General features: G+C 38.8%; 1 protein-coding gene across 8 annotated transcripts in view; it reads right to left on the reverse strand.

The window, feature by feature from the left end:
• Tulp4 (TUB like protein 4) overlaps positions 1 to 23,340 on the reverse strand; it is a 224,590-nt gene that overhangs the window by 179,676 nt on the left and 21,574 nt on the right. The gene's annotated exons all lie outside the window — the stretch shown is intronic.

Here is a 23,340-nt window from a genome sequence, read left to right on the forward strand (position 1 = left end):
AAATAAGAACCAAGAGAGACTATGTAAAGGTGCAAATTTCCAATGATGAATATCATTATATTGTATACCTAAAATGTACCAATGATTCGAATGAATAATCGATACTGCAAAATAGGAAGAAAAGGTCCAAAGGGGTAGGGGTAGTGGGAGGGGCAGGGGAAAAGAAAGAAGGGAAAGGGAAAATGATGAGAATTGGAAAAAATGGAAATAAAGTCTTTGTAAATAGCGAAGGGTGGAGGGGGTGAAGGGAGGGCTAGGAATGGGGAAAAGATAAGAACCAAGATTCATTATATAAAGGTACAATTCCCAATGAGAAATGTAATTGTGTTGTATACCTACAATGTACCAATAAAAGAATTTAATACAAAAAAATAAAAAATAAATAAATAAAAATAAAATAAAAGCAAAGGGGGGAAATCCAACAAAAAGAAAAAGTCATGACAATGATAACTCAATACATATCGATTATAACCGTCAATGTTAATGGTCTCAACTCACCAATCAAAAGAAACAGACTGACAGAATGCATCAAGAAGCAAGATCCAAAAATATGCTGCATACAAGAAGCATATTTAATTCAAAAAGAAACTCATAGTCTTAAAGATAAAGGGTGGAATAGTACATGCGACAGGAACCCCATTATCATAAATAAATCAACTAGACAAAAAACAAGCAACGAAATGCTAGAACTCAATCAAACTCTTGAACAAATGAACTTAACAGATGTTTACAGAGTCTTCCACCCCACCAAATCAGAATATACATTCAAGTGTACACAATTTGGGTCATTCTCCAAAACAGACCACATACTCACACATAGAACATATTTAAGTAAGTGCAAAGGAACTGAAGTTATCCCCTGTATATGATCAGACCATACAGTGATGAAATTGGAGATCCACAGCAAAAGAAACTGCAAAAATTTCAAAAACACATGGAAATTGAACAACACAATTCTGAATAACCAATGAGTCACAGAGGAAATTAAAGAAGAAATCAGACAATTCCTTAAATTAAATGACAATGACAATATAACATATCGAAATCTATGGGACACAATGAAAGCAGTCTTACGAGGGAAATTCATAGCAGTGAATATGCACATTAGGAAAACAGAACAATCCCAATTAAACAACCTGATGCTGAACCTCAAGCTTCTAGAAAAAGAAGAGCAGGACAACCCCAAAGCTCATACAAGGGAGGAAATTATAAAGATCAGAGGAGAAATCAATGCAATGGAGACTAAGAGAACAATACAAAAATATCAATGAAGCCAAGAGTTGGTTCTTCAAAAGAATAAACAAAATTGACAAAACCCTTAGCCAACACTATCAGAAAAAGGAAAGAAAAGGCCCAAATCCATGCAATTAGGAATGAAAAGGGTGAAATTACAACGGACCCAGCAGAAATACAGCAGATCATCAATACCTACTTCAAGAACCTATACACCAATAAGATGGAAAACACAGAAGAAATGGACAGATTCCTAGATACATATGAATTACCAAAGTTGAACAAAGAAGACCTAAAAATTCTAAACAACCTAATACGAATCAATGAAATTGAAAATGTAATTTAAAACTTACCAACTAAGAAAAGCCTGGGTCCTGATGGCTTCACTGCTGAATTCTACAAGACATTTAGAGAAGAACTACTGCCACTACTGTTTAAACTCTTCAATGAAATTGAAAGGGAAGCAATACTCCAAATTCATTCATGGAAGCAAGGATCACCTTGATCCCCAAAGCAGGGAAAGACCCAACCGAAAAAGAGAACTATAGGCCAATATCCTTAATGAACATAGATACAAAAATCCTTAATAAGATACTGGCAAATAGAATGCAGAAGAGCATCAAGAAGATCATACAGCCTGACCAAGTGGGATTCATCCCAGGGATGCAGGGATGGTTCAACATAAGCAAATCAATAAATGTTATACACTATATCAATAGAGCCAAAGACAAAAAACCATATGATCATCTCAATAGATGCAGAAAAAGCATTCAACAAAATCCAACATGCATTTATGATAAAAGAAAACCTACAAAAAAATTGCAATAGATGGTCTCTACCTCAAACTGATAAAAGCCATCTATGAAAAACCAAAAGCCAATATCATACTCAATGGTCAAAAACTGAAATCCTTCACACTAAAAGAAGGAACAGGACAAGGATGTTCACTATCACCACTCCTGTTCAATACAGTTTTGGAAACATTAGCCATGGCAATTAGACAAGAAAAAGAAATAAAAGTAATAAAGATAGGAGAAGAACAAGTCAAATTGTTATTATTTGCAGATGACATGATACTCTATACAGAAGACCGCAAGAACTCCACCAAAAGTCTTGTAGACTTAATAACCAAATTCAGTAAAGTAGCTGGATACAATGTCAACACACAAAAATCAATAGCTTTCCTCTACACAAACAACAGGCTCACTGTGAGAGAAATAGGGCAAACAATTCTTTTGACAATAGCATCCAAAAAACTGAAATACCTAGGAATCAACCTAACAAAAGAAATCAAAGACCTCTTTTCTGAAAACTATAGCACTCTGAAAAGAGAGATTGAAGAGGATATCAGAAAATGGACAGACATCCCTTGCTCCTGGGTAGGAAGAATCAACATAGTGAAAATGGCCATACTTCCAAAACTGCTATAAAGATTCAATGCAATCCCAATTGAAATCCTAGCAGCATATTTCATGGACCTTGAGAAAACAATCCATTTGGAACAAGAGGAGACCCAGAATAGCAAAAGCAATTCTAGGTAACAGACACATGGCAGCGAGTATCACAACCTCAAACTTGAAACTATACTACAAAGCTACTGTGACAAAAACAGCACAGTACTGGCAAAGAAACAGACTTGAGGACCAGTGGAACAGATTAGAAGATGCAGAAACAACTCAGCCTACTCATCTTCGATAAAAGGAGCCAAACACCCTCACTGGAGAAAAGATTGCCTCTTTAATAAATGGTGCTGGAAAAACTGGGTTTCCAACTTGCCAAAGATTAAAACTAGACCTATATCTCTCACCATACACTAAACTAAAATTGAAATGGATTAAAGATCTAAATATTAAAATAGAAACACTGAACCAGCTGGAACAGAGGTTAGAGAGAACTCTTAAAGACACTGATGTAGGAAAAGATTTTATGAACAAAACCTCAGTTGCCCGGGAACTAGCACAATCAACAAGTGGGATCTCTTCTTATTAAAAACCTTCTGCACAGCAAGAGAAACAACCAGCAGTGTGAAGAGACAACCCACAATGTGGGAAAAAATCTTCACCTGCTCTTCCTCAGACAAAGGTCTACTATCTCAAATCCACAAAGAACTTAAAAAGATCAGACCTCCCAAATTTAAAGACCCAATCTGAAAATAGGCATCTGAAATGAACAGACAATTCTCAGAAAAAGAAGTAGAAATAGCAAATAAATACATGAAAAAATGTTTAACATCACTGGTCATTCGAGAGATCCAGATGAAAACAACACTAAGATTCCACCTCACATCAGAAAGAATGGCTGCTATCATGAAATCAACCAATAACAAATGCTGGCGGGGCTGTGGGGAAAGAGGAACACTGCTCCACTGCTGGTGAGAGTGTAGACTGGTGCAACCACTGTGGAAATCAGTATGGAGATACCTCAAAGAACTAGGACTGGAAGTCCCATTTGACCCTGCTATTTCACTGCTGGGGATCTTCCCCAAAGAATTCAAAGAATCATACCACAGTGATATATGTGCACCCATGTTCATAGCACACAATTTGTAATAGCTAAAGCTTGGAAAAAGCCCAAATCCCCATCAACTGGAGACTGGATAAAGAAAATGTGGTTTTTTTAAAAAATGGAGTACTACTCAGCCATAAAGAATGAGAAATTAGAGACATTTATAGCTAAATGGATGCACACTGAGGCGATACTCTTAAGTGAAATAAATAGGACACGTGTAAATACTGAATAGTTTCTCTGGTGTGAGAAAGTGAAAATGTAAATAAGGACTAAGAGGTATAATAGATAATGTGAAATAGGAAGAAAAGGGAGGGGAGGGGGAAGTGGGAGGGCTAAGGGAAAGGAAAGAAGGGAATGGAATTAAAATGAGAAAATGAAAAAAAGGAAACAAAGTCTTTGTAAATAGGGAGGGATGGAGGGGTTGAAGGGAGAGCAGGGGAAGGGGAAAAAATAAGAGCCAAGAGAGATTATGTAAAGATGCAAATTTCTAAAAATGAATGTCATTATATTGTATACCTAAAATGTACCAATAAAATAAATTTTTTTAAATTAGCAAGTCAATGAATAGACATTTCTCAGAAGAAGTAAAAATGACCAATAAATACATGAAGACATCTTCAACATCACTGGCCATTGGAAAAATGCAAATTAAAACAACACTGAAATTCCATCTCACTTCAGAAAGAATGGCTATCATCAAGAAATCAAACAGTAACAAATGCTGGCAAGGCTGTGGGTAAAAGAAACCCTTCCATATATTGTTGGTGGGAATGTAAACTAGTACAACCACTATAAAAATCAGTATGAAGATTCCTCAAAAACTAAAAGGAGAAATTCCATTTGACCCAGCTAGTCTCGTTTTAGTTATATTACCAAAAGAGTTAAAGTCCTCATATTACTGTGATACATGCACACATCTGTTTACAGCTGCACAATAGCTAAATCATGGAAACGGCCTGTAATACCCATCAACAGATGAACAAAGAAAATGTGATATTTATATTCAATGGAGTGCTACTCTGCCATAAAGAACAATAAATGAGGCATCTGTAGGTAAATGGATGCACCTTGAAAACATAATATTCAAACAACAACAAAAAAGAAAATATAATATTCAGTGAAATAAATCACACATACAGCTTAAATGCTGTATGGTTTCTCTTATACAAGAAACCCAAAATAAAAATAAAGAGCAAAATTTTAAAAATAGGAATTAGGGAGATCTTTTTTTTAACTGTATATCCTTTTATTGATACATTTTAGGTATACAATATAATGACATTCATTGTTGGAAATCTGCACCTTTACATAATATCTCTTGGGTTTTATTTTTCCCCCTTCCTCTGCTCTCCCTTCAACCCCTCCATCCCTCCCTATTTACAAAGACTTTGTTTCCTTTTTTTCACTTTCTCATATTAATTTCATTCCCTTCTTTCCTTTCCCCTAGCCCTCCCACTTCCCCTTCCCCTTTGCCCCTTTTCTATTTCACATTATCTATTATACCTTTTAGTCCTTATTTACACTGTCAGTTTCTCACACTAGAGAAACTATTTGGTATTTACACATGTGTGTCTTATTTATTTCACTTAAGAGTACGGCCTCAATGTGCATCCATTTACCAATAAATGTCTCTAATTTCTCATTTTTTATGGCTGAGTAGTACTCCATTTTATAAAAAATCCAGGGAGATCTTTTTTAAATGGGAAGAGGAACAAGAGATGAGGAAGGGGAGGGGGAAAAAAAACATAAATAGAGCTTTTGCAAATGGGAAGGGGACCAAGAGTTGGAGCAGAGAAGGAACAGAGGGGTAGAAGACAAAAAGAAAAAAAAATTGAGAGGTGTTTCGTACATGTGAAATAAACGAAAATGAAAAAAATTACTTTTAAATTAAAAGAAATTTAAACGATATAAAAAGAAAGCAAGTTTGGCCAAAACCACTGGCCCACACATGTAATCCCAGCAGTCTGGGAGGCTGAGGCAGGAGGATTGCAAAGTGCAAGCCCAGTTCAGGCAATTTAGAAACTTAGCAAGGTCCTATCACCAAATAAAAAAGGGCTGGGCACGTAGCTCAATGCAAAAAAACACTGGGTTTAATCCCCAATACTGCAAAAAGAGGAGGGATCCAGGGAGGGAGGGAGGGGGAGGGGCAAGGAGAGGGAAAGGAGGGGAGAAGGAAAGGAAGGAGAAAAAAAAAAGAAAGCAAGTGTGTGTGGTGTACTAGAGGATCCCTTGCATGGATGTCATGAGGATAACAATGAAAAACATGAAATGTATCCTGAAAAATTCAGTTGATTCATGACAACTGTGTGTCCTAGGGATGTACAAACATAACATGAGAAAATTAACTTCAGAATTTCAGTAGCTGTTCTTCCAAGAAAACACTGTCACCTCGAAGAAAATATTAGACACTGAAGAGCAGAGAAAAAGAAAATGGCTCAAATCTTCCTGTAAGCAACATTTCAATTAAGGGCTATAAGCATAGCTAGAGATAATGAACATGAGCTTTGGGCTCAGGCAATGATTTATATCATCTAAGTTCCCAGAGAGGATTTATATTCATTAATCAAACGCTTAGCTTTCAAAACTGTTTCTTCTAAAATTTCTATTTTCTTCAAGTTAGTGTCTCTTGCATACCTAAATCTGGAGATATATAGCTTGGCCTGGAACTAAAACAAGAAAGAAAAATCAACTGAAGTTAGCAGGAAAAGTTTACAGAACAAGAATAAACCCAAGGCAAATAATGAATAATTATATGCATTGTTGTTTAAAGCAACCTATCTGTATTAAAAACATGACACAAGGGCTGAGGCTGAAGCACAACAGTAGAGAGACTTGCTTAGCATGCATGAGGTTCTGAATTCAATCTCCAGCACCACACATGCCCAAAAAGGACTTTTTTTTTTTTTTGAGGGAGGTAGTACTGGAGGTTGAACCTAGGGTCTCTGCAGTGATCTACATCTCCAGCTCTTTTTTATTCTGAGACAGGATCTTTTGAAATTACCCAGACTAGGCTCAAATTTGAGATCCTTCTGCCTCAGCCTCTCAGAGTGCTGGGATCACAGGTGAGTACCCTAATGCTCTCCTCAAAAATGACTCTTTAGAAGAATAATATACAGGACTTTATTAAAAGCACATTTAAAAAAACACTATAATAACTTTTAAAGGAAAATCAGAAGGAAAAGAAATTAAAATGTTAATACTAAGTATAAAAAACTCAGGTTTAAGTGTGCTTGCAATCAGGGAAAAGGACGAATCAGAATAGCTTACATCAATTTTGTTATGAGAAGTAAGGAGGGTTGGGGATTTAGCTCAGTGGTTCCGTCGCTTGCCTCACAAGCACAAGGACCCGAGTTCGATCCCTGGTACCCAAAAAAAAAAAAGAAGTAAGGAAACCGGGCCAGGGATTTAGCTCAGTGGTTGCGCCGCCTGCTGCGCAAGCGCAAGGACCAAAGTTCAATCCCTGGTACCAAAAAAAAAAATAATAAACCAACAACAAAAAAGAGAAGGAAACCATGTACTTACCCCAGAAAAACAACATTTTCCCTAGTTTTAATTTTGAAGGAAAAAAATTACCAATGAAGCACCACACAAGACCCATAACATAATATGAAGGATAATGCCTATAACAAAATGAAGAAACAGAGAGGCCGGGGATTTAACTCAGTGGCTCTGCCACCTGCCTCGCAAGCACAAGGTCCCAAGTTCAATCCCCGGTACCAAAAAAAAAAAGCAAAATGTAGAAACAGAATTCATAATTACTTCCTATAGCAAACATAAATGAAGGTTTAACAGGTAACTGGCAGAAAAGATTTTTGAGGGCTAAGGCAATGTATTCTAAAACATGCTATTGATAGCAGATAAGAAAACATCTAAATCTTTCTAAAAGTCATGACTCTCAAACTATTTAATGGATGTGAGGGCGATCTGGCTGCGACATCTGTCACCCCATTGATGGCCAGGGTTGCTTTGGCTGATCTGGCTGGCTAGGCGGGTGTCCCCTTCCTCCCTCACCGCTCCATGTGCGTCTCTCCTGAAGCTGCGCCTCAGTCAGTCGAAGAGGACGACCTCCCCCGATAGAGGAGGACCGTTTCCTTGGTCAAGGGTATACAAGTAGTTGCGCTCCCCTGCTAGAACCTCCAAACAAGCTCTCAAGGTCAAACTACTTAACAAGTGAGGTACAGATTCTAAGGAATCCAAAGTCTGAGTTACATGTCAAATACCAGTAAAACACACAGAAACAAATGAGATGCTCTTTCTTTTTCCTGCCTATTTGAACATTCTTCTCAGACCACTTTCCAAGGTATCACAGCCCAACCTGGCCCCGTAAGATAAACCATTCCCCTCTAGATATTTGCTCAAAGATGTGGGTACACATAGTCTACAAAGAAGCTATTTTTCTTCAAATTTAACATAAAACATCTGCTATTCATTTCTTTTTTTTTTTTTTGGAACCAGGGATCGAACTCAGGACCTTGAGCTTGCGAGGCAGACGGTGGAACCACTGAGCTAAGTCCCTGGCCCATCATTTCTTTTTTAATATAATATTTTTAAAAATAAAGACCAACAAACTTATTTACCCACCCATCTGCCTAGTTAATTTGCTATACAAACACAAACATTTGAGTGTCTGACATCCCAGGCACTGTGTTAAGCAGTGGGAAAAATATGATTAAAACTCAGCCTTGACTTTCTAATTTAACCAAGTGACAGTGTTTCTTTCTCTCAATTTGAACAGTTAAAAATGTGTATTGCAAGATGAGTACATCTTTCAAGTATTATAATGTAAATTATCTCCTGCAAACCTGAAGCTGACTTAGGGCCTCAAACATGAAATTCTACCTTCAGTTAATCAACCAATGATGATGACCTCCTTAAAAAGAATCAGGTTTTCAGTTCTGTCCCTCAAGCCAAGAGTTTTTCAACAGCTCTGAAGTACAGAGCCCAAGCTTCAATTAAGGTGGAAATCAAATTGTGTAAAGGCTCCTAACCAGTTTTCTCCTTTGGTATGAAGCAGTTTTTAATTTTAATGAAGAACTGTATAAGAAATTGATCTTTACAATAAAAGTGAAATCTATATTCAGCAGCCATTTGTTTCCAAAGCTAAGAAAATACATTCCTGGTGAAGAAAACCAGATTACTTTAACCAGGGAGGAAAAAGGTGACAAGCTGGGATGGAAGAAAGGAAGGAAAGGAGGGAGGGAGGGATGGAGGAACGAAGGAGTAACATCACGTACTTGGCATGGCTTCAGTTACTTTATGATGTATAAGATTTCCTTTTCCTTTCTTTAAATGCATTATTATATTGGTCTTGATACCATAGTAAAATCAATGTTATATTATATTTCTAATTAAAATTTACATCAAGGCCTAACACTCAAGTTGATAAATAAAAGGAAACAGACAGAATATATGAGAAAAAACACAATGTTCTTGCTTACCAAACTGTCAATTTTGACTCCCCAGTTTTTGGGAAAGTAAAACCCTCACATTGACCATGATGCATTTCTTATCTAGCCACAGGGTTAATCATCACACTTAGCCCGGTCATAAAGAAGCATCAGCTCATTTCATGACATTATTCTGATAAAAGCACCTTGGTTTGAGAAATTACTTTCCAGGCAGAGAGGTTCACATGTTGCATTCCAAGACAAAAGCATGTCAAGTGTCCACAGCTGTCTGCTGCTTTGAGAACTTCATGGATGAGAGTAGGTCTGCTGTGTAGCTCAGTAATAAACAGGGGCACTGATACCACAGGGGAAGAGGGAGACAGGCCTGGGATACTTTTCCATTTAAGCTATTGTCAAAAGACTGGCCGAGGAAGTGGAGATGAACTCTTCTCTTTTTCTTTCTTTCGTTCAACATAATTATCTGAAATTAAACAATTTTTCTATCATTAAGCCATGTGTTAAGACTTTCTTCATGAATGCATATTGATATCAGGCTTCTAGTGCCAAGCCTAATATTATTTCCCATGGCATCAAGATCAGAATATGACAGTGAAGGGAAAAAAACATATCTTCTTTATATCATACTTGAGCTAAAATCATGGAGAAGTATTAATGAAGTTTACATGTGAATTTAACAGTAAGTTTTTAAAATTTCAACTAGATGGTAGAAAATATATGAGTGAAATTCTGAACAATTATGCTACAGTAATGATTATGCAGAACAATTGTTATACATTATCAAAAACTATGGCTAGTAAGTATTTTGGGTTCACAGGAAGTCTGTGTAAAGGAATGTTAACCTCACTCAGGCAATCTCTCTAACTACAGAGATTATGACATCACTTTCACCAGTTTTAAAACAGTGCCACGCCTGAAAGGTCCTTCAGAAGATTACTCACAGAAATTTTTTGTTTTGTTTTGTTTTTTGGTACCAGAGATCAAACTCAGGACTTTCCACTTACGAGGCAGGCGCCGGAACCACTGAGCTAAATCCCTGGCCCCACTCACAGACATTTATTAAAAGAAAAAATAACAGGGCCGGGGTTTTTAGCTCAGTGGTTTTGCCACCTGCTGCGCAAGCGCAAGGACCCCAGTTCAGTCCCTGGTACCAAAAAAAGAAAAAAATAACAGAATAAGTAAAATGATTAAGGAAAATATCTTACAACAGTCAGAGCAACTGCTTTTCTAAACCAATAATACAAAAATTCAAATCAGACAAAAGATGTCATCAAAGTAACATTCAAGTTTTTTTCCAGGAAAAATCTAAGCATGTGCATTTAAAATTAAGCATTTTAGTCTTTCTACCATCTTTTTATGCCACCATGAAATTTCTATGAATGTCAACAATGTCAAGAAGAGTGGCAATGCTGGGTTCTTTGTAGACTGTGCTCCAAAGTCACTGACCAGTTTTGCACTGTGATGATGGAGTATGGGTACACTGACAAAGTTGAAGTCACCGAGGATCACAGAGCTAGGAAGACCACTGTAAACTTCACAGGCAGGTTAAACAAGTGTGGGGTGATGAGTTCCAGAGTCTATGTGCAACTCAAAGATCTAGAAAAATGGGAGAATAATCTGCTCCCAACCTGTCAGTTTCATTTCATTGAACTTACAATCTCAGCTGGCATCGTAGACCAAAAAGAAGCAAGAGAAAAACAGGAAGAAAACTCGCACTCTTCTTCTGGGGATATAATACATCCAAGTACCTACAAACCAGATGTGGCGTCACACACTTGTAACCCCAGGACTACGGGAAGGCTAAAGCAGAAGGATCATAAATTCCAGGACAGCTTGGGCAACTTAATCACTTCGTGAGACTCTGTCTCAAAAATAAAAAATAAAAGCTAAGGATAGACAGCTCACCTGAAGGGCCTGGGTTCAATTCTCAGTACCAGAAAAAAAAAAAAAAAAACAACCTACATACATACAAATAATTAAGTGAAACATCTCAATCAATTTGATCAATTAAAGTATAATGACAATCTTTTAGTTCTAATAATAAAAACATCTTTTGGAAAATACTATATCATGCTGGGCATGGTGACACATGCCTATAATCCTAGCACTCTGGAAACCTGGAGCAGGAGCATTCCAAGTTTGAGCTCAGGCCTAGGCAACTAGGTAACTTAATAAGACTCTATCTCAATTTTTTTTTAAAGGTGGGTAGGGGTTGCTCAGGGTTCAATCCCTAGCACCACAAGAAAGAAAAGAAAGAAAGGAAAGGAAAGGAAAAGAAAGAAAAAGAAAGAGGGGCCAGGAATTTAGCTCAGTGGTTTCGTCGCCTGCTACGCAAGCGCAAGGACCCGAGTTCGATCCCCAGTACCTTAAAAAAAGAAAAGAAAGAGAGGAAGGGGGGGGCATCTAAATCATTTTTATGTGACCCCCCCAGTACCAAAAAAAAATAAGTAAAGTATGACCAAAAACAGTGTTTTTCCCCCTGTGTCTCATCTCTAAATTTTCCAAAACACTTATGAAAACAATGGAAGGAAAAGATACAGTGCTACAGTTGTTCTTTTTTTTTTTTACTGTCAACACAATTCATTACAATCTGAATCATTTAAGAGTCTCAAAGAAACTTAAAATGCAAGTTACTCCCACCACCACCACCAGGGATCATACTCAGGACCTTGGGCTTTCGAGGCAGGCACGGTGCCACTGAGCTAAATCCCTAGCCCCAAAATGCAAGTCTTTATCCTTCCCCAACACCTCATCTAAAGCAAACAAATAGCAGTCCTCTTGATAGACGACCAACAGATTTAAGATCTTATATAGTTCTGTCATTCTACATCTGTGATGATGAATTTAGCACAAAAGGAAGGGAGCCCACATCCACTTTTGTCTCCTGCGTGGGCTTTGGTACAGCAGCCCACACTCTCAAAGGAAGTGGGAAGAATTCCAGGGATTAGATGATGGGAGTTCATGTGATGGACTCTGAGTGAAGAAAATAAAACTGTCCCAAGCCAAACTTAAGATGGCCCAGGAAGGGCTGGGGATTTACCTCAGTGGTTCCGCCGCCTGTCTCGCAAGCGCAAGGACCTGAGTTCAATCCCTGGTACCAAAAAAAAAAAAAAAGATGGCCCAGGAAGACCACAAAGATTACTCTTGTCTTCTGCCGCCTGCCTCACAAGCACAAGGTCCCGAGTTCAATCCCCGGGACCAAAAAAAAAAAAAAAAATTACTCCTGTCATCTAGATGCCAGGGGCTGCTGCAGGAAGGACTAGTTTTAGGATATTTTATTTGTATCACTGAAGTAAACACTCTACAGCCTAAAGCATCCTAGTATGAAGATCTGATACTTAAAATGCAGAGCTTCCACACAAAAGCCAGAAGTTAAGACTCTAGGCCACCAAAGAGTCAAGAGTAACCAAGTCTAGTATGACACTAAAGAAGAGACCTACCCACAAAACTTGCACTAAGTTCTCCCAATAGCTGGGGCAGGGCGGGGGTGGGGTGTGGGGTGGGGTGGATTGCCAGTGTGGCTAAGGCCCCTGGTGACTCTAATATAAATTTTCCCCATTAATTCACATACTGCACAGTGCAAGGCTTATTTAAATGGGTTATTCAAAACTGAATAAATATTTAGCCAGGTGTGGTGGTGCATGCCTATAATCTCAGCACTTGGGAGGCTGAGGTAAAAAGATTGCCCCAAGTTCAAGGACAGCTTGAGCTATTTAGTTAAAGACCAAGCTGAACTACATACTGAGACCCTGTCTCACAAAAAGAAAAATAAGTATTTCTAAAGAAGTAATGTCATAAATACTATTAATACTACACAAATTAGTCTACGAAAGTCACTTTACCTCACACTGTATTTTTTAAGGTACCAGGGATCGAACTTGTGACCTTGCACTTGTGAGGCAGGCGGTGGAACCACTGAGCTAAATCCCCAGCCCCTCCAATACTCTTTAATATCTACTAAGACATGTCATTTCTTAGTGCACCTGTCATCCCCGCTACTAAGAAAACTGAGGCAGGAAGATTACTTGAGCCAAGGAATGTGAGGCTAACCTAGGCAACAGAGTAAGACTCCCACCTTGAAAGGAAGACTGGTGAAGAAAAGAGGGAGGGAGCAAGAAAGGAAGCAAAAAAATTTCTCCAACTTCCTGAGGGGTCATTAAAGGTGAACACTGAGGAGGGGTAAAAGCCTGGCAAATCAACATCTGTAGACTATGATAACTTAGGCCCTGTCTACATGCATAATAGGAACATTTTGGTAGGCTTGCATAGAAGAAATGCTGCTCTGTACTACTTCTTCCCAATTCTTCCAAAAAAGGAGATGAAAGGATTTTATGGCATAAATGTACTAACTTGATACTATCTATATTGATTTACTGTTACCTGTATAAATTATGAGCTCAGGACCAAAGAACACCTGAAACTATCATGAGTTAGGGTCATGTTTACTCTTCCATTGTCAATTAAGAGCATGTTGTTTTTGTTGCTTCAGAAGAAAAATCTCTCTACTTTATTATCTATTAGCTGGGGCCCACTCTCATTCAATACTCTCACAGAATGACACTTCTTTGGAAGTCACAAGGTCTTAAATGAACTGATGATTGTCTTTTGCAACAGAACTACATTAGCCCAAATTCTTTGTGCTTACTACAGAATTTTTCATGAGACAACATTTCCTTGAACCACATCCTGGGAGGTTTGGTTGCTGAAAAAAGTAACAGAACTTGCCATTAAGATGGTAGTTGTAGGGTCAAGGTGTTTTCAAAAGAATTCCTTGAGAAACAGGGTTGCAATGGGTTATGGCAGGCATGGAGAGCGCTACAAAAATCAAGACTATGACTGTGACTGTACAGATGGCTAGGCTTGGTGTTCAATTTGCAAATCTATTCCATTTGCAACTGAGGAGATTCTGAGTTGGTGAGTATGATCTGGGTCTGAAGGTTGCCTTATCCAAAGGCCTCTCCAGGCAAGGAAGTGGCCAGGCACTTTGAGGCTCAACTCCTCCATAGGCATGTAAGCTCCAATGGACACTTCCTCCCACCACCCACGGAACTATTGGAGTTGGCAGGGATTAGGCACCACCATTCTACCTCTCCCAAAATTCAAGTACCGTGGCATAGGAGGAAGACAAATGAGACTAGAAAACAGCAAATATACTGCAATTGCTAATGTTTTGAACTCTTATTAGCTCAGGGTTCCAGGAAGTGGCAGAAGAGTACAAGCATTCCATAACCTAGGGATGGGTTGTGTCACAGGCTACAGAAGATTTGGCCCTTAGGGAACTCACAACACACTTTTCAACTGGAAAAAGTTAGGGTTCTAATGCTGTCTAAAATTTAACCTGTACTTACTCTTTCAATATTTACTGAACTCTAGCCCTAAGAAAGCTTACATTCTAATAAGAAAAGCAAAAAAGAGAGAGAGAGAGGAGAGATAAATGAAAGTCTAGGAGGCAAGACAGACTTTGGCACTGAGTGTAGGGAAAAAGACTGGGCCACTGCAGCCGGGGGTAGGTTTAGGGTGGGGAGGCCTTGTAAAAAAGGAGTTATACTTTATTCTGAGTGCAGTGGAAAGCCACTAAACAGGTTTAAGGGTGGACTAAAATGTGGAAAAAAATTTGGAAAAACACAGATTGAAAGCAGAAAGCACGGGGAGAAGGTTGCTGTGTTGATCCCAGTGAAAGTCAGTTATGCTGCACTAAGATGCTCTCTAGACAGAGGAAGCAGAGACCAGCCTGGAGGAATGCTTTGGAGTTAGAATAAAGGGAATTTTCAATGAACTAAACTGGGAAACGAAAAGGCATGATCATTACTTTATAAATATATTTAGGTAAATTGGGCTCAGTGGTACATGCCAGCTACTTAGGAGGCTGAGGCAGGAGGATCACAAATTTGAGGCCAGCCTCGGCAACTTATTTTTAAAAAGGATAGGTATGTAGGCTGGTGATAAAGAACCCCTAGGATTAATCTCCAGTTCTGCAGGAGGAAGGAAGGAAATTCAGATAACCACAAAGACACAGTAATGGTCACACTCAGTCTCTGCCAAGGGTATATTTGGAGCTCCACTACTTACTAGTTGAGGGACCTAGCACAAGTAACTTAATCTCTATGTTTCAATTTTCCTATCTGTCCACTACAGAATATAATTTTTACCTCATGGATTTGTTGTGAGAATGAGTATTTCTAATATGCTTAAAACAGTGCCTGGTATGCATAAGGTGCTATATAATTGACAATAATTAGCATTACTATTATCACTATCATCCTCGTGGTACCATTGTTAGGACTAAATAATTTGTGTTAATCCATGTAGTACTTCTAAGGCAGTACCTGGCACATAATAAACTCTCAGTTAAGTACCAGCTAGTGTTATTGTGAACAATTCCCAGTTGGTGGGGCCTATAACTGAGCTTAAAAAGAACAAGATGCACTGGGAAGTTGCTGTAACATCTATAGAAGGCTCTGAAATAGGCTCCATTTGGCACACTAAGTTTATAATATCTGGGAGACATCCAAATGGCAGGGTCAAAAGTAGCTGAAGGGCTGGGGATTCAGCTCAGTGGTGCCACTGCCTGCCTCACAAGTGCAAGATCCTGAGTTCGATCTCCGGTACCAAAAAAAAAAAAATTAGCTGAATACTTGAATCTGAACCTCTGAGAAGTTTGTACTGGAGATACTAACTTAAGAATCAGTAACAGGGCTGGGGTTTTAGCTCAGTGGTTCTGCTGCCTGCCTCGCAAGTGCAAGGTCCCGAGTTCAATCCCTGTTACCCCCCAAAAAAGTCAATATCATAAAAATGAGTTAGCCACAAAATAGGGTAAATTCAGCAAGGAAGAGAATGAAGTTGGAGGAAAGGGTCGATTAATATACCCTGTAGAACCTCAACATCCCATATCGGGTAAAGGTAGAAGAATCACCAGAGGAGTATGAGAAGAGTCAAGAGGGCAGAGGAAACCAACCAAGAGTAAACTCCTAACACCAAAGCAAAGTGAGAGCCTGCCAAGGCCAAGCTGGATAAAGATATTGGATGCAGCTACCTGATGTTATCCTTGATGCTGATGAGGGTATCTTAGCAACTTACATACTTATTTCAACTAGACTTTCATTTACTCCATGTTTATACAAAGAACATACATTCCAGGGAAAACATTCTGACCTCCTAGGTCAAGCTCCAGCAAGGTCCTGGGTTGGTCCCTCAGGAAGCAGGTCCTCTGTTTTCTCCAAAGAGTAGATACAAGGTTGGACCAGATTCCTAAAGCCAGGTCACGAGTTTCACATAAATCAAAGTCTGTAAGTTCTTTGTTAATATTTTAACCATGTACCAATTGCTTCCCCAGCCTTCTGGCGAAGATCAAAAATAAATACATAATAAGAACTGTGTATCTACTATGGTAAAGTTGTGTAAATTGAACTGTCACATTTCTGGTTCTGACTGCAACTCTATAAATTTGGGAAGCAGCAGTGCTTGAGAAGGGGAATCTAGAAGCTGATTGCCTAACTGTGAATTCAGCTCCAACACTTCCTACTTCTGGTGTAGCTGGAGCTGTATTATTTAACCACTCTAGGTCTCAGCTTACTTACCTGTAAAACGATTATGAGGAAACCTATCTCAGAGTGCTGTGGAGGATTTTAAAGAGCAAATTTCCATATGGTCTCAGCAGGAGGTCTCTGCTAGTTTCCTCTTCCCTCATCTTTCTCAATCTCCTTTGCTGTTTTCTCCCTGTGACTGGACCTGGGATTCTGAGGCTGTGTGTCTATCAGATCCTCTTCTTCATCTCTATCCTCTCCCTCTCTGAGCTTATCACTAAGCATATAACTAAGTAATGAAGAAGCATGAGCTATTAATTCCATTATCTTATGCAGAACAAAAGTTCTTAGCTATTAAGAAGATCACAGTCATGGTGGGGGGATAAAAAGACCCAAGCATGATGGCGCACACCTGTAATCTCAGTTACTCAGGAGGCTGAGGCAGGAAGATTACAAATTCAAGGGTAGCCTGGGCAACTTAGCAAAATCCTCTCAAGTTTTTTGGGATGGGGGGGGTACCTGGGATCGAACTCAGGACCTCGCACTTGCAAAGCAAGCACAGTGCTGCTGAGATAAACCCCCGGCCCATTTCTAAGGGGGTTTTCTTGTTTGTTTTGTTTTGTTTTAGTACCAGGGATCAAACTCAGGACTTTGCATTTGCAAGGCAGGCACAGTGCCACTGAGCTACATCCCCGGCCCTGTCTCAAATTTTTAACAATAAGATTTTTTTTAAAAGGCTGGGGATGTAGCTCAGCGGTAAACTCCTTGCCTAGAATGTGCAAGGCCCTGGGTTCAATCCTTAGCACTGCAAAAAAAAAAAAAAAAAAATTACATAACATAAAATAAGTGGACCCTCAAGTTATTATTGGCCTTGACATACAAACAACTTGAGTTACGAGCAGAATGTCAGGGTTTTTTAACTTATGAACAAAGTCTTGAGTTAGAACCCAAATGCTGGCCACTTGTGCTGCCAGATGGTCTCAGATACAGATTTAAGCCTTAAAGAATTCTGGAAGGAACATTACAGCTTTTCTTGTGTGAGGTTAACTGAGAAATCCTGGGCCAATGTCTCTCTAAGGACACTGAGATCTGCCTGTATAACAGGAGAGAGACTTTGAAGGCTGTGTAAAGGAGCCTGAGCCTATAATTGACCAACCTGAGTTACAACTGGCCCTCATGAACGAATTCAGTTTGTTAAATCAGAGGTCCACTGTAATAATAAAGAAGGCTGTCAGAGAAAATGTTGCTGACCAGTGGTAATTCTAACTGAAAAATTCTGTTGCTAGCCAGGGATTTAGCTCAGTGGTTCCACCGCCTGCCTCACAAGCACAAGGTCCTGAGTTCAATCCCCGGTACAAAAACAAAAAAAATTTCTATTCCTAGATGCCTGAAACTCATCTGCAAACACATCAGATGGTACCCAGCACCTTGAATTAAAAACTAGTGGATGCTGGAGATCTAATTAGCTCAGTGGTTCTGCTGACTGCCTCACAAGCGCAAGGTCCCGAGTTCGATCCCCAATACCAAAAAAAAACCCAACTAGTGGATAAGGCTTTCATTACTACCAGATTGTCAGTTCCCTGGGGGCAGTATCCACATTTGACTTGTAACATCACATGACCAGCAACTAGAGAACTAATCCCTTAGTACCTAATCCTTTACTCCTAAATTCTAGTTTAGAAATAAAAGATTCTAATTATTTTTTCTGAAAATACTTTTAAAGCCTCTACTCCACAGTTAAGTTACTCCAGTAAGTCTCTTTAATGGACCCATTCTTTTTGTATATTCCCTTTGACTTGCCTAAAGCAAATTCTATGAATTTTCTAATGCTGCATTTCATAAGCTTCCCTCAGATTTGTGCTTTCTAACTTTGTTTTGGAGATGTAGCTCGGTGGTAGAGTACCTTGCACCGCTTAGCAAGTGCAATGCCCTGAGTACCTCCAAAAGAAAGAGAGAAAATACAAATGTACTATAATATTTTGCTACTTTTCACATTTAAATGTATAAAAACAGGAAAAAAAGCAAAGTTCTCCCATTTGTTACTCCTATCTCCATTCATAAACTCCTAAATTTGCAGTAAAATGAAAAAGCTTTATATACCTACAATATTTAGAGACTATATAATGAATGACCTAAGAATTGATGGGAAGCTCTGGGCACACAAGTATGATTTAATTTTCAGCAAATGCAGTTTTCCTTTCATCTTCACTTCTGAAATTTAAGAAGAAAACAAGTATTTGTCTTACTTCAGTCAAAATTTTCCACCGGCATAATTTTCTTCTTAGATGTTACTTTTAAATTACCTCAACTCGCCAGGTATTATAATCCTAGTACTTTGGAAGGCTGAGGTGGGAGGATCACAAGAGAAGTTCAAGATGACTTAGCATGACCCTGTTTCAATACAAAAACTAAAGGGGGGAGGGGGTTGCTGGCTAATGATGTACCTCAATGTGAAGGCTCTGGGTTCAATCCCAAGTACTGGGGGAAAAATTACTTCAATTCTGTTGTGACAGAAGACTAAGCCATAAATAAACAAACCATCAAATAAAATAAAGTGAAAAATAGAAGATAATAGGCAGTATAGAGATTGACTGTTCTCAGAGGGAAAGGGGATCAAGAGAAGGATAAAGGAAGAAAAGGAACTGGGATGTGTTATACACATGAACCACCTCCACACAAGGAATGTGAACATTGTGTCATGTACTGCAAACTTACCCAAAAAAAATTTTAAAAAGGAAAAGGAGCAAGGAATGGGTGCAGGGTGGAAGGGAAGGAAAAGGAGACGAAAATGGAGTTAAGATGTGTTATATACATGAACCAACTTCCCACGAGGAATGTAAGTATTATATACTATACACATGAACTACTAAACTAAAATGATTTTTTAAAAAAAGAATTAAAGTGTAATAGGAAAAGAATCAGATTAGGAATCAGAAGAGAAGTTCTGACCAACCCACTAGCAACTGGCTAGGTACCCCAATGTAGTGCACAGCTTCTCCAAACGTCAACTTTCCCATCTGCAGGTGGCGGGACTATCTACTCTGCCCAGATCAAAGGTGAGGAAGTTAACATGCTTTATGAACCAAAAGGTATCAAATGTACAGCATTAATCTGATCTTTCTGTGTTGTCATAAGGCACCTCATGAAATCAGCTCCCTTATATATCCTCCTTTGTTTTCACATTATTTAGTTTGTCATGTCGAAGGCACCCCAGTCCTGAGAGCTCCCCAAGTTCTGCACTGTGATGACAGAGGTATGGTTGAGGCATTCTATTTAAGACAACACTGCAGGGTCATCACAAAGTTCCACAGAAGGAGGCCATCAGAAGATTTCCCACTAACTACATGCAGTGCTCTCAATTTTCATTCCACAGCAAGGCTCCTTTGGAACACCCCTTAGCTTTTAAGTCCTTTAAAGTAGTAACAAATGTTCTGTAGCCCTTTACTGGCAGGAAATTTAGTAGGCTAGAAAGCATGTCAGAACAGCCTTCCAGAGGCATCTTCCATGTACCAGTGTTTATTCAGGTGCCAACCTTCCCCACCTCCCCAACTGTAGTAAGAAATCTATCTCACAAGCTACAACTTCTGGAAAGGGAAAATGATGAAAGTTTTAATCTTAAATATACAAATAAATCAAACAGATAATAAACCACCCTTATGACAGACATGCAAGGAAAGTAGGTCCTGGACATTTGAAAAGAGAACATATATATAAATTCACAAATCACACTAATTCCGAAAATCATCAGACCAACCTATCTTCACAGTGTAAATTACTACAGTGGTGACCACAAGGCCTCTATTATTCACTCACAGGATCTCTGCAGCCCCTTAAATTTCTCTCAAGTTTTCCCTTTTGGTTAACAACTGAAGTTTTATTAAGTTTTTCTTTTTCTTTTTTTTTTGGTACCAGGGATCGAACTCAGGACCTTGAACTTGCAAGGCAGGTGGCAGAACCACTGAGCTAAATCCCTGGCCCTAAGTTTTTCTTTTTAATAGATTCATTCACATTACAGACTCAAGCCACTACCAAATTTAATGTCTATTATTTAGCCAAGGTTTTTACTTTCTGGCTAGTAACTCACTTTCTCAGAATCTTTACCTCCATCAACAACACTAATAATTAATTGCCTTTCTCTTCTGGAGCATTTTTCATTAAGTCTTTAGCTGAAAAGTTATTATTTATAAAATAGATAGAAGATTATTTTTTTAAAAGAACACTCTGAGGGCCAGGGACTTAGCTCAGTGGTTTCGCTGCCTGCCTAGAAAGCGCAAGGACCCAAGTTCGATCCCTGGTACCAAAAAAAAAAAAAGAACACTTTGAGTTAAAACTTTAGGCAGTTGGCTAGACCCACCAATGGGCCATTAACTTTCTAAATGTCTTGTTATGAAATAGCCCCACACCCCAGGCCAGGTTATAATGACTGTTTCTGCCATCTGTGGCTTGGTAGACAATCCAATTCTTGACTATTAAATCCAAGAATGTTCAATGCTGCCTGTACTAACCAATGAAAGGCTAAACAAAACATCTTATGACAACCTAAAAATATCTCTAACACAAATCAGAAACAAGTTTTTAAAGTACCACAGACAAGGGCCGGGGATTTAGCTCAGTAGTTCCAGCGCTTGCTTGCAAAAAAACGTAAAGTACCACAGACAGTTTATATTTAAACTTAGTAAGGGGGTTCAACCTGGCATGAACAATACATACATATGCACATCTGTGCATATGCATAGACACACAGATAAATACATCCTTTTTTACTTCTTTGCCTCCATATAATGCATAGTATTACTATGATTAATGACAGATTAATACTTTCAAAGATCATGCATTCACCCATACAAACTATAATTTTCTAGGTGGATGTAGCAAGTACCCCTTCACAGAGAAAACATCTGAGGTGTAGAGAGAAGTGACTGGCTAAAGTGATGTGGTAATCAGTGATAAAATTGAAAACCTAGTGAAATAATGCTTGATCCACATCCATTTCAAAAGGAAAACACTTTCAAAATTTCCACAGTCGGCCACACCCCTGAAAAACAAGGTGACTTCACAAGCTACAGATGATGTAATTGAGGGTGAGGCTTATCTTCCACACTTTCCATTCTCACCCACTTCTGAATCTGTACATGCTTCCCATAACACCACCCTCTATCTTCCTGTAATCCTTCTCTCAGACTTTTCTGTATCCTCAAACAGCCCACTGTGACACACATGCCAACCACTGTCCTAGGGAGTACTCTAGGCACTCCAGACGTGTTACCAGTAATTTGAACCCAGAAACAAATCAGATTGTTGTAAAAGCTGTGCAATGTATTAGGACTTGCGGAGAAGCCTGTGGATGCCAAAGGGGACAAGGGTCTCTTCCTGGATAGGATCCCAGAGAATGAGATCACCAGCCCTCTACCCAACATCCACTCTCTCATTCTTCTACACCAATATTACCACAGTTTTAATTGGGGTAGCAAAATGCACAGATGAAACATTCATTTTCCAGCCTCATCTGTGGTTCAGTCTGACATGAAATGTAACTGGAGTTGTTCCTTCCAAGAAGGACCTTTAATGGGGACTAAGGTGGCCAGCAGGTCAGTCTTGTTGCCTTTCCCACCCTTTCTTGTATTCTTGCCTGTTCACAGTGTGATTATGGAGCTTCCGCAGATATCTGCACCCTCAAGAACTTAACCTTAAAGATGGTGAGAGAAAGACAAGTAAACATTCATCTCCTAGGAGCCACTTACTTGAGTTTTCTATTACATGCAGCTTAACTCAACCCTCACTGACACACATTAAAAAAATTCACATCATTTGCTTGTATTTCTTTAAGATTCCTCAACAATCAAATAATAATCTCATTTTGACAATAAGTGTCTGAAAATGAATAATTGGATCATACTCAAAGGTCTCAGACCTTTATTTCATTATTGAGCCATCTTCAGTTTTAAAGCTCCGAGTGCTTCCAAAACTGTCTCCAACAGCCCAAGTCCTCTGTTAAGAACAGCCTATAGTCTTAAGCAATCCCATAACTTCAGCCCTAGAGCCCAGTCGCTTAATAGGGAAAAGTTTACCTGGAGTTTTTATTCTTCTTAACCTATCATCCATATCCTAAATCCAAAATGTACTATACAAAATGGTAACCATTACCCATGTACAATTATTTAAATTAAGTATAATTACATAAAAACATAAATTGCTTCTCAGTTCAACTAGCTACTTTTCAACTGCTCAATGGTTGTACATGTCTAGTAGATATCTTATTGGACAACAGAGATAAGAGACACAGACCTTTTCTATCATCACAGGAAATTCTACTGAAGAGCACTGGTCTAGAAATATACTTCCCTTGACTTCTATAACAACCAGCTGTTCTTGTTTTCCTTCTACTTCACTAGGCAATTCCTCACTCTCTCATCCCCTATCTACTGTTCAAATGCTAGCATTTCCCAGAGCTCTCTCCAAGACTCTCCTGTCTCCTCTCCTGTCACCTACAGGGATCTCTTATGGCATCAACTGCCATCCTTATCCAGAAAGCTTAAATATTCACCACATCTTAATATTCTCTAATACTTCTGACAAGAACCCAAGGTTTATCTAAATCATGATTATGGTATGATAATAAATAAATCTAATTTTTGTCCTAGTTCCTGGCACACAATTCCCAAAACCCTTGA

This window comes from Heterocephalus glaber, unplaced genomic scaffold, assembly GCF_053883595.1.
Source record: "Heterocephalus glaber isolate CG9 unplaced genomic scaffold, H.glaber_assembly_v1.0 deba00001523, whole genome shotgun sequence".
Lineage (NCBI taxonomy): Eukaryota > Metazoa > Chordata > Mammalia > Rodentia > Bathyergidae > Heterocephalus > Heterocephalus glaber.